This window comes from Felis catus, chromosome B3, assembly GCF_018350175.1.
Source record: "Felis catus isolate Fca126 chromosome B3, F.catus_Fca126_mat1.0, whole genome shotgun sequence".
Taxonomy (NCBI): Eukaryota; Metazoa; Chordata; class Mammalia; order Carnivora; family Felidae; genus Felis; species Felis catus.
In genome coordinates, this window is record NC_058373.1 from 5,876,166 (window position 1) to 5,887,316 (window position 11,151).

The 11,151-nt window shown below is 42.5% G+C and overlaps 1 pseudogene; it reads left to right on the forward strand.

The window, feature by feature from the left end:
* Nucleotides 1-283: 283 nt before the first annotated feature.
* LOC101089361 lies at nucleotides 284-1,612 on the forward strand (annotated as a pseudogene).
* The last annotated feature ends 9,539 nt before the right edge of the window (nucleotides 1,613-11,151 follow it).

An 11,151-nucleotide genomic window follows, 5' to 3' on the forward strand; every position in this document is an offset into this window, starting at 1 on the left:
TTCTTTTTCAAGGCTGTTTTTGGGGTCTTTTGTGTTTCCATACAAAGTTTAGGATTGTTTGTTCTAGTTCTGTGAAAAATGCTATTGGTATTTTGATAGGGATTACATTAAATGTATAGATTGCTTTGGGTGGTGTAGACATTTTAACAAGGCTTGTTCTTCAAGGGCACCCAGCTGGCTCAGTTGGAGGAGCATTCAACTCTTGATCTTGGGGTTGTGAGTTAAAGCCCCGCATTGGGTGTAGAGATTACTTGAAAATAAAATCTTTAGGGAGCTTTCCAGAATGCTCGGTGAGAAGTGGAGGAACAGTGGGCGCCCAAGCTGTGCCCAGCCATGCGCTCCTTTCTGCTCCCCCACACTGGCCTCGGCCCGCTCACCAGCTATAGAAAATGGTGAGAGATAGAAACTACTTATTATGTTTTGGGGGTCAAACCCAATGCCACCACCCAGGAAGAAATGGAAAAGGCTTACAGGAAACCGGCTTTGGAGTACCACCTTGATAAGAATCCAAATGAAGGAGGGAAGTTTAAACAGATTTCTCAAGCTTACGGAGTGCTCTCTGATGCAAAGGAAAGGGAATTATATGACAAAGGAGGAGAACAGGCAATTAAAGAGGGAGGAGCTGGTGGTGGTTTTGGCTCCCCTGTGGACACCTTTGATAGGTTTTTTTGGAGGAGGACGAAGGATGCAGAGAAAAGGAGAGGTTAGCTCGCTGTAACCTTAGCAGATTTACATAATGGTGCAACAGGAAAACTAGCTTTTCAAAAGAACGTGATTTGCGACAAATGCGAAGGCCCAGGTGTTAAGAAAGGAGTGGAAGAATGTTGTCCCAACTGCTGAGGTACTGGGGTGCAAATAAGAACTCATGGGGGAGGACTTGGAATGACTCAGCAAATTCAGTCTGTGTGCATGGACTGCCAGGGCCATGGGGAACGGATCGGTCCTAAAGATTGATGTAAAATCTGCAATGGAAGGGAGATGGTTTGAGAAAAGAAGATTCTAGAAGTTCATATTGACAAAGGCATGGAAGATGACCAGAAGATAAACATTCCATGGTGAAGGAGACCAAGAACTGGTTCTGGAACCAGGAGATGTCATCACTGTTTTAGATCAGAAGGACCAGGCTGTTTTTTCCTCGGCGAGGAGAAGATCTTTCCATGTGTGTGGACATCCAGCGGGTTGAAGCACCGTGTGGCTTTCAAAAGCCCACATCTGCTCTGGACAGCAGAACCATTGTCATCATCTCTCCTTCCAGGTGAGATTGTCACGTACGGCGATGTTAAGCGTGTGCTAGACAAAAGGCGTGCCAATTTATCGTAGACCATATGAAAAGGGTCGCCTGATCATCGAATTTGAGGTAAACTTTCCTGAGAATGCTTTTCTCTCTCCTGATAAACTCTCTCTGCTGGAACAACTCCTGCCTGAGAGGAAGGAAGTGGAAGAGACTGATGAAATGGACCAGGCAGGACTGGTGGACTTTGCTCCACATCAGGAAAGATGGCACCATTACAATGGAGAAGCATATGAGGACGATGAACATCATCCTAGGGGTGGTGTTTGGCGGTCAGACCTCTTAATGGAGCCAGTAAATAGCACCGCTGGCATTTTATAGGCGGTATTGAGTTAATGAAAGACTACAATCGTAGCTCATTACTTGCTATTGCTTTTGCTTTAAATATTCAACTATAGGGGCACCTGGGTGGCTCAGTCAGTTAAGCGTCCGACTTCAGCTCAGGTCATGATCTCACAGTTTGTGGGTTCAAGCCCCGCATCAGGCTCTGTGCTGACAGCTCAGAGCCTGGAGCCTGCTTCCGATTCTGTGTCTCCCTCTCTCTGCCCCTCCCCTACTCGCACTCTGTCTGTCTGTCTGTCTGTCTCTCTCTCTCTCTCTCAAAAAAGTATAATAAACATTTAAAAACATTAAAAAGATATTCAGCTATAGTAGTGTTTTGGAAGTTAAATGAATAGTAAACTTAAATAAAAAGCTCTGACTCTGTGCTGTGTGTGTGATGACTTCAGTGTGCAAGGTAAGTTTAATACTTGTAAAAACTACTTAAAAAAAAATCTCGGGGCGCCTGGGTGGCTCAGTCGGTTGAGCGTCCGACTTCGGCTCAGGTCACGATCTCGCGGTCCACGAGTTCGAGCCCCGCGTCGGGCTCTGGGCTGATGGCTTGGAGCCTGGAGCTTGCTTCCGATTCTGTGTCTCCCTCTCTCTCTGCCCCTCCCCCGTTCATGCTCTGTCTCTCTCTGTCTCAAAAATAAATAAACGTTAAAAAAAAAATTAAAAAAAAAATCTCCCCTAGCATTTATTATGTCATACCTTGTGATTGATCTCAGCTCTATGGACATGAAACAGCTTAGACTGAAATGCTAGGTGTATGTATGGACTTCAGTGTGTGACCCTTAATTGTTAAGCTGTACAGTTAAAACTTGTGTTTAATTGGCAATCAGAAAAAGAACTTAATTTGTAGAGAAGTGTTGGTCTGTAGTTCTCTTAAGTGGGATTCATTGTGATGCTTCTGCATTTCTTCTGTTGCCTCAACTGTCTGTTCGTTGAAGTTGGCATGCCGTGTAATTTGGCCTGTGGTATCAGTGATAGAAAGGATACTTTGCTTTTTTTTTTTTTTTAATGTTTATTTATTTTTGAGAGAGAGAGAGAGAGTGTGTGTGTGTGTGTGTGAGCTGGGGAGGGGCAGAGAGAGAGGGAGACCCAAAATCCCAAGCAGGCTCCAGACCCCGAGCCGTCAGCACAGAGCCCGACACGGGGCTCGAACCCATGACCATGAGATCATGACCTGAGCAAAAGTCAGACACTCAAGTAACTGACGCACCCAGGTGTCCCAGAAAGGATACCTTTTTAAGAAGGAGTTTATAATATGCTGCTGTTTGAGGGCTTGCAATTATAGAATTGCATTCCCTTCTGCTATGTCATTTTTAACATATATATATATATATATATATATATATATATATATATATATATATATATGTAATCAGTCCTGTTTACACTTTTTTTCCTTCTCTCTGGACCATGATAAGCCTCAGAGTGGTGACTTCGGGAGTAGGGTAACTGAGAGTGAAGAGGCATTGACATGGAGAAGTTAATTTGCGTGTATGAGATAGGAAGGTGTTTTTTAGCTATGTTACAGGCTTACTTTAAACCATTTAACTTACACTCTGAAGTAACTTGCAATTTAATGTTGGTAGTGTAGCAAATTATGGTGAATAGCTTTAATTGTATGTTCAACAGTTATGTTCATAAGCTTAAATCTGGATATCAGAATTCAGCAATTCTTGAAACGTTTGAATGTCTCCTTAATATACCGATTACAGGGGCGCCTGGGTGGCTCAGTCGGTTAAGCATCTGACTTCCGCTCAAGGTCATGATTTCACAGTTTGTGAGTTTGAGGCCTGCGTGGCCTGTGCTGACAGCTCAGAGCCTGGAGCCCTCTTCGGATTCTGTGTCTCCCACTCTCTCTGTCCCTCCCCACTTACAATCTGTCTCTCTCTCAATCTCAAAATAAATAAACATTAAAAAAAACTTTTAAGAAAATATCCTGATTCTAAAGCAAAATAAACAAGTAAAATCTTTAAAAAAATTGTTTTGTCCTTCCCACCCATGAACACGGAATGTCCTTCCATTTCTTTGGGTCATCTTGAATTCCTTTCATCTGTATTTTATAGTTTCCATACGGAGTACAGGCCTTTCACATCTTTAGTTAAGTTTATTCCTAGATATTTTGTTGCTTTTGGTGCAATTGTAAATGGGATTGTTTTCTTTTTTTTTTTTAATTTTTTTTTTCAACGTTTATTTATTTTTGGGACAGAGAGAGACAGAGCATGAACGGGGGAGGGGCAGAGAGAGAGGGAGACGCAGAATCGGAAACAGGCTCCAGGCTCTGAGCCATCAGCCCAGAGCCCGACGCGGGGTTTGAACTCACGGACCGCGAGATCGTGACCTGGCTGAAGTCGGACGCTTAACCGACTGCGCCACCCAGGCGCCCCAATGGGATTGTTTTCTTAATTTCACTGTCTGCTGCTTCATTATTCATGCACAGGAGTGCACTGGGTTTCTGTACATTGATTTTATATCCTGTGACCTTACTGAATTCATTTATCAGTTCCAGTTGTTATTTGGTGGAGTCTTTAGGGTTTTTCTGTGTAGACAATCATGTCATCGGCAAATAGAGTTTTACTTCTTCCTTACCAATTTGGATGCCTTTTATTTCTTTTTGTTATCTAAGTGCTGTGGCCAGGACTTCCAGAACTACGTTGAACAACAGCGGTGAGAGTGGACACCCCCGTCTCGTTCCTGATCTTAGGGGAAAAGCTCTCAGTTTTTCACCATTCAGCACGATGTTAGCTGTGGGTTTTTCATACATGGCCTTTATTATGTTGAGGTATGTTCCCTGTAAACCTACTTTGCAGAGGGTTTTTATCATGAACCGTTGTTATACTTTGTCAGGTGCTTTTTCTCCTTCTGTTGAAATGATCACATGGTTTTTATCATTTCTCTTATTGATGCGACATATCACGTTGATTGTTAGGTGGATCTGAAATCATCTTTGCATCCTGGGAATAAGTCCCACTTGATCATGGTGTATGATTTTTAAATATATTCTTGGATTCAGTTTGCTAATATTTTTTTGAGGATTTTTGCATCCTATTCGTGAGAGATATTGGCCGGGTAGTTCCCTTTTTTTGCAGTGTCTTTGTCTGGTTTGGGTATCAGGGTAATGCTGGCTTCATAGAATGAATTAGAAGTTTTCCTTCCTCTTGTATTTTTTGGATTAGTTTGAGAAGAATAGATATTCACTCATCTTTAAATGTCTGGCAGGGGCACCTGGGTGGCTCAGTGGGTTGAGCGTCTGACTTTGGCTGGGGTCATGATCTCACGGTTCGTGGGTTTGAGCCCCTCATCAGGCTCTGGGCTGACAGCTCAGAGCCTGGAGCCTGCTTCAGATTCTGTGTCTCCCTCTGGCTCTGCCCTTTCCCTGCTCGCGTGCGTTCTCTCTCTCTCTCTCTCTCTCTCTCTCAATAATAAACATTAAAAAAAAATGTTTTGTAGAATTCTCCTATGAAGCCATCTGGTCCTGGACTTTTGTTGGTTGGGAGTTTTTGGATTACTGATTCAATTTCATTGATGGAGATCAGCGTGTTCACATTTTCTTTCTTCCTGCTTTAGTTTTGATTTTTATTTTTTTAGTGTTTATTTATTTTTGAGAGAGTGCAGGCAGGGGAGGGGCAGAGAGAGGGAGACGGAAGATCTGAAGCAGGCTCTGCACTGACAGCAATCAGGCAGATGTGGGGCTCGAACTCACGAACCATGAGCTCATGACCTGAGCCAAATTCAGACGCTGGACCGACTGAGTCACCCAGGTGCCCCTAATTTTGATGGTTTCTATGTTTCTTTGTTTTGAGGAATTTATTCATTTTTTCTAAGTTGTCCAATTTATTGGCATATAGGTTTTCATGATATTCTGCTACAATTGTTTGTATTTCGGTGATGTCGGTTGTTCTCTCTCGTCTTTCATTAATAATTTTATTTATTTGGGTCCTTACTCTCTTTTTTAATGTATCTTGCTAGAGGTACATTAATTTTATTAACTTTTTTTCTTTTCTTAACTTAAATTCTAGTTAGGAGCCCCTGGGTGGCTCAGTCAGTTAAGCCTCCGACTCTTGATTTCAGCTTAGGTCATGGTCTCTCCGGTTCGTGAGTTCAAGCCTGTGCTAACAGCACAGAGCCTGCTTGGGATTCTCTCTCTCCCTCTCTCTCTCTCTCTCTCTGCGCCTCCCGTCCCCCCTCTCAAAATAAATAAATACACTTTAAAAAATTCTAGTTAGTTAATATATAGTGTAATATTCGTTTCAGGAGTACAGTTTTATCATTTCTTTTCCAGGGACAAGCGTCTGGTTTCATTGATCTATCCTATTGTTTTTTTTAGTTTCCATGTCATTTATTTCCGCTCTAATCTTTTGCCTCACCCTTCTGTTGGTGTTGGGTTTTGATTGTTCTTTTTCTAGCTCCTTTACATGTAATGTGAGGTTGTTGATTTAAGATTTTTCTTGCTGTTTTGAGGTAGGCCTAGATTGCTATAAGCTTCTCCCTTAGAGCCACTTTTGCTGCATTGGAAAGGTTTTGGACCATTGTGTTCTGACTTCCATTTGTTTCTACGTATTTTTTATTTCGTCTTTGATTTCTTTCTTGATTAATTCATTGTTGGGTAGCATGTTATTTAACCTCCATGTATTTGGGCTCTTTGCAGATTTTTTCTGGAAAGAAGCTGATTTCTCAACTTTTAAAAAATGTTTATTTATTTTCGAGAGAGACAGAGTATGAGTGGGGGAGGGGCAGAGACCGAGGGAGACCCAGAATCTGAAGCAGGTTCCAGGCTCTGAGCTGTCAGCACAGAGCCAGACACAGGACTTGAACTCACCAACCGAGAGATCATGACCCGAGCTGAAGTTGGCTGCTTAACCGACTGAACCACCCAGGTGCCCCTCTAGTGGCTGATTTCTAGTTTCATAGTGTTGTGGTTAGAAAAGATGCATAGCATGACTTCAGTCTTTTTGAATTTGTTGAGACTTGTTTTGTCACCCACTATGTGATCTATGCTGGAGAATATTCCACATACACTTGATAAGAATGTGTATTCTGTTGTTTTATGATGGAATGGTCTGAACAGATCTATGAAATCCGTCTGGTCCAGTGTGTTATTCAAAGCCATTGTTTTGTTGTTGATTTGCTGTTTGGATGATCTGTCCATCGATGTAAGGGGGGTGTTAAAGTCCCCTACTATTATTGTAATACTATCAATTATTTTCTTTATGTTTGTTGTTAACTGTTTTATGTGTTTGGGTGCTTTCATGTTGGGGGCGTAAATATTTGCAATTGTTATATCTTCTTGTTGACTTGTCCCCTTTGTGATTGTATAGTGTCCTTCTTTGTCTCTTGTTACAGTCTTTGTTTAAAGTCTGTTTTGTTCTTTTTTTTTTTTTTAAGTTTATGTATTTATTTTGAGAGAGCAAGCACGGATGGGGAAGGGGCAGAGAGAGGGGGGCGGGGAGACAGAATCCCAACCAGGCTCCATGCTGACTACCATGAGGCTCGATGTCACAAACTGTGAGGTCAGGACCTGAGTCGAAATCAAGAGTCAGATGATTACCGACTGAGCCACCCAGGTGCCCCAAGTCTATTTTGTTCTACAGAAGTATTGCTAACCCATCCTTCTTTTGACATCCATTTGCATGATAAATGTTTTCTGTCTCCTCACTTTCAATCTGCAGGTGTCTTTCAGTCTAAAACGAACCTCTTGTAGGCAGCCTATAGATGGGTCTTTTTTCTTTAGACACTCTCTCACCCTATGTCTCTTGTTTGGGGCATTTAGTCCATTTATTCAAAGTAATTATTGATAGATATGTATTTATTGCCATGTTGCTACTTGTTTTGTGGTTGTTTCTGTTCACTTTCTCTGATCCTTTCATGGTCTGTTGACTTTCTTTAGCGATACACTTGGGTTCCTTTCTCTTTATTCTTTGCATAGCTATTACTGGTTTTTGATTTGTGGTCAGCATTAGGTTTGTATGTAACCTCGTCTGCATGTAGTGGTCTGTATTAAGTTGATGCAATTAGTTTAAAGCCCATTCTTTACTCCTCTTCCTCCCACATTTTAGATATAAGACGTCATATCCTTATATTTTGTGAATCCCTTGACTGGTTTTTACAGAAATGTTTATTTTTACTTCTTTTGCATACTTTTACTCTTTCATACTGTCACTTACGGTCTTCCTTTCCACTCAGAGTCCCCTTTAACATTCTTGTAGGACAGGCTTAGTGGTTATGAACTCCTTTAGTTTTTGTTTGTCTGCAAAACTCCTTCTCTCTCTTTCTATTCTGAATGATTGCCTTTCTGCACAGAGTATTCTTAGCCGTAGATTTTTCCCTTTCAGCACTTTGAATATACCATGCCACTCCCTTCTGGCCTGCAAAGTTTTTGCTGGAAAATCCAATGATAGCCTCATGGCATTTCCCTTGTTTGTAACTGTTTTCTCTTTGCTTGCTGATTAAGATTTTTTTCTTTCTTGTTACTTTTTGCCATTTTATTTATTTATTATTTAAAAAAAAATTTTTTTTTTCAACGTTTATTTATTTTTGGGACAGAGAGAGACAGAGCATGAACGGGGGAAGGGCAGAGAGAGAGGGAGACACAGAATCGGAAACAGGCTCCAGGCTCTGAGCCATCAGCCCAGAGCCCGACGCGGGGCTCGAACTCACGGACCGCGAGATCGTGACCTGGCTGAAGTCGGACGCTTAACCGACTGCGCCACCCAGGCGCCCCCATTTTATTTATTTTTAAGTAAGCTCTATGTGAAAAGTGTGCTGGAACTCATGACCCTGAGATTAAGAGTCACATGTTCTCAGGGTGGCTGGGTGGCTCAGTTGGTTACACGTCTGACTCTTGATTTCGGCTGAGGTCATGATCTCATGGTTCCAGGGATGGAGGCCCACCTTAGGCTCTGTGCTGACAGTGCAGAGCCTGCTTGGGATTTTCTCTCTTCCTCTCTCTCTGCCTCTCCCCACCTCTCACAATAAATAATCTTAAAAAAAGGGAAGAGGCACATATTTTACCAACTGAGACAGCCAGACACCCCACTCTTTTTTTTTCTTATTTATTTCAGAGAGAGAGAGAGAGAAGGGGGAGAGAGAGAGAGAGAGAGAGAGAGAGAGAGAGAGAGAGAGAGAACCCAAGCAGGCTCTGTACTGTCAGTGCAGAACCTGACATGGGGCTCAAAACCACAAGCTGTGAGATCATGACCCGAGCCAAAACCAAGAGTCAGATGCTTAGCCAACTGAGCCACCCAGGTGCCCCCTGGCACCCTACTTCTTGCGATTTTAATTACGCTGTGTCTTGGTGTGGACCTCCTTGGGTTGAATTTTTGGAGGTATCTTTTGGGGTATCTCTGTGCCTCCTGGAGATCTGTTTCTTTCCCCAGATTAGGGAAATTTTCAGCTCTTCTTTCTTCAAATAAGTTTTCTGCCCCCTATCTCTCTCTTCTTCTGAGATCCTTATAATAGGGAATGTTATTAAACTTGATGGCGTTCCTGAGTTCCTGAAGACTATTCTCAATTTGTATAATTTTCTTTCCTCTCCTTTCCTCACCTTGGTTCCTTTCCATTATTCAGTCTTCCAGGTCTTTAATTCATTCTTGGGCTTCAACTAACCTGTCAAGTGTATTTTATTCTATCAAGTGTATTTTTAATTTCATTTATTGTATTCTCAATCTCTGATTGGTTCTTTTTATCTCCGTGTTAAGGGTTTCACTGGTTTTCCACTCTTTTCTCAAGTTCAGTGGGTCTTTTTATGATCATTTCTTTATTTTTATTATTATTATTTTTTTTTAATTTTTTTTGACGTTTATTTATTTTTGAGACAGAGAGAGACAGAGCATGAACGGGGGAGGGTCAGAGAGAGAGGGAGACACAGAATCTGAAACAGGCTCCAGGCTCCGAGCTGTCAGCACAGAGCCCGATGCGGGGCTCGAACTCATGGAGTGTGAGATCATGACCTGAGCCAAAGTCGGTCGCCCAACCGACTGAGCCACCCAGGCGCCCCGATTTTTATTATTATTTTTTATTTTAGAAATTGAGAGATAGCAGGGAGAGGGGCAAAAGGAGAGAGAGAGATTTTTTTTAACTTATTTTATTTTTATTTATTTATTGAGAGAGAAACTTAAGCAGGCTCCATGCTGAGCGTGGAGCACCATGAGGGGCTCGATCCCATGACCCTGGGATCATGACCTGAGCTGAAATCAAGAGTCAGACTCTCAACTGACTGAGCCACCTGATACTTTAAATTCTCTATCGGGCATATTACCTACCTTCATTTTGCTTTGGCCTCTTGCTGTGGTTTGTTCCTGTTCTTGCATTTGGGATGGGCATATTCCTCTGTCTCCTCATTTTGTCTGACTCTCTGTGCCTGTTTCTGGGTGTTAGGAAAGTTAGCTACTTCTCCTGCCCTTAACAATAATTGCCTTATGAGGAAGAGGTCCTGGAGTGCCGTGCAGTGCAATGTCCCCTGTTTCCCGGGACCTGGCCCTTCAGGGAGTGTTTCCCGTGTGTGTTGCCTGTGCTCTGCTGCCGAGTCTTGGCCTCTTTTTCCTTCAGTCCAGCTGTCTGCTGAGGCTCTTTTTGCCCATTTGGGCAGCAAGGTGTGCAGTGGTCTGACTGCAAAACGAGACTTGCCCCCACCACTGCCAGAACTGAGGCCCTCTGTTTTTGTGTTCTTATAAGCGCTTCTACATCTTTTGGAGAGCAAGACTAGGCATAAATAATTAAAAGCCAAAAATTTAAAAAGGTAGTTATGGTAAGTACAAAGAACTATGTGTGTTCAAGGGAGTGAGAAATCACATTTGCCTTTGGGGGTTGGGAGAAGCATTAGGGATACGGTGGCATTCTAGGTGAGTCTATGGTGAGGGAATGGCATTCTAAGTAGAGGGAACCGAAAACACGAAGATACGGAGGCAGACAAGAAGTAGGTGTTGGGAAGCACAGGGAGTGGTCCTGTGTGGAGTGTGTGTTCATTCATTCCCTTATTCCAAAATATTTGTTGAGGATTTAATATGTGCCGGATACTGGCTTCTAGAGTTGGCTCGGCAGCTCAATTACACGATCCAAGACTTTAGTCCCTTATAGATTGCTAATTGTTGATATTCTGTGTGTCCAACAACATTTCCTGCCGGGACACCATGTGTGTAACAGCTCCTAGTACCAAATCCTCATATGACAATGTGTGAGAAAGCAGTCTCCTCTCACCTGGCAGTTAACGTTAAGGAGGAAGCTTCAGGATCCACTGCAGTCTTCCCTCAGGCCCAAGGCCTTGTTTCTTTTTCCAGCTCCATTTAGTGCTTCATCTGTTCTTCACATTCCGCCATGCTCCCTCTGATACTTGCCGATAATTGGACTTGGACAAATCAATTATCCATATGGGACAAAATGTAATAAACTGCCTCTCTCCTTCCTCAGATCAATATGGAAATCAACTCTGGGTCTATTACAGATGTACATGCCAGAAGTAAAACTCGAAAACTTCTAGAAAACAATGTAGGGAACATCTTTTTAATTTTAGAGTAGGGAAAGAGTTCTTAAACCAG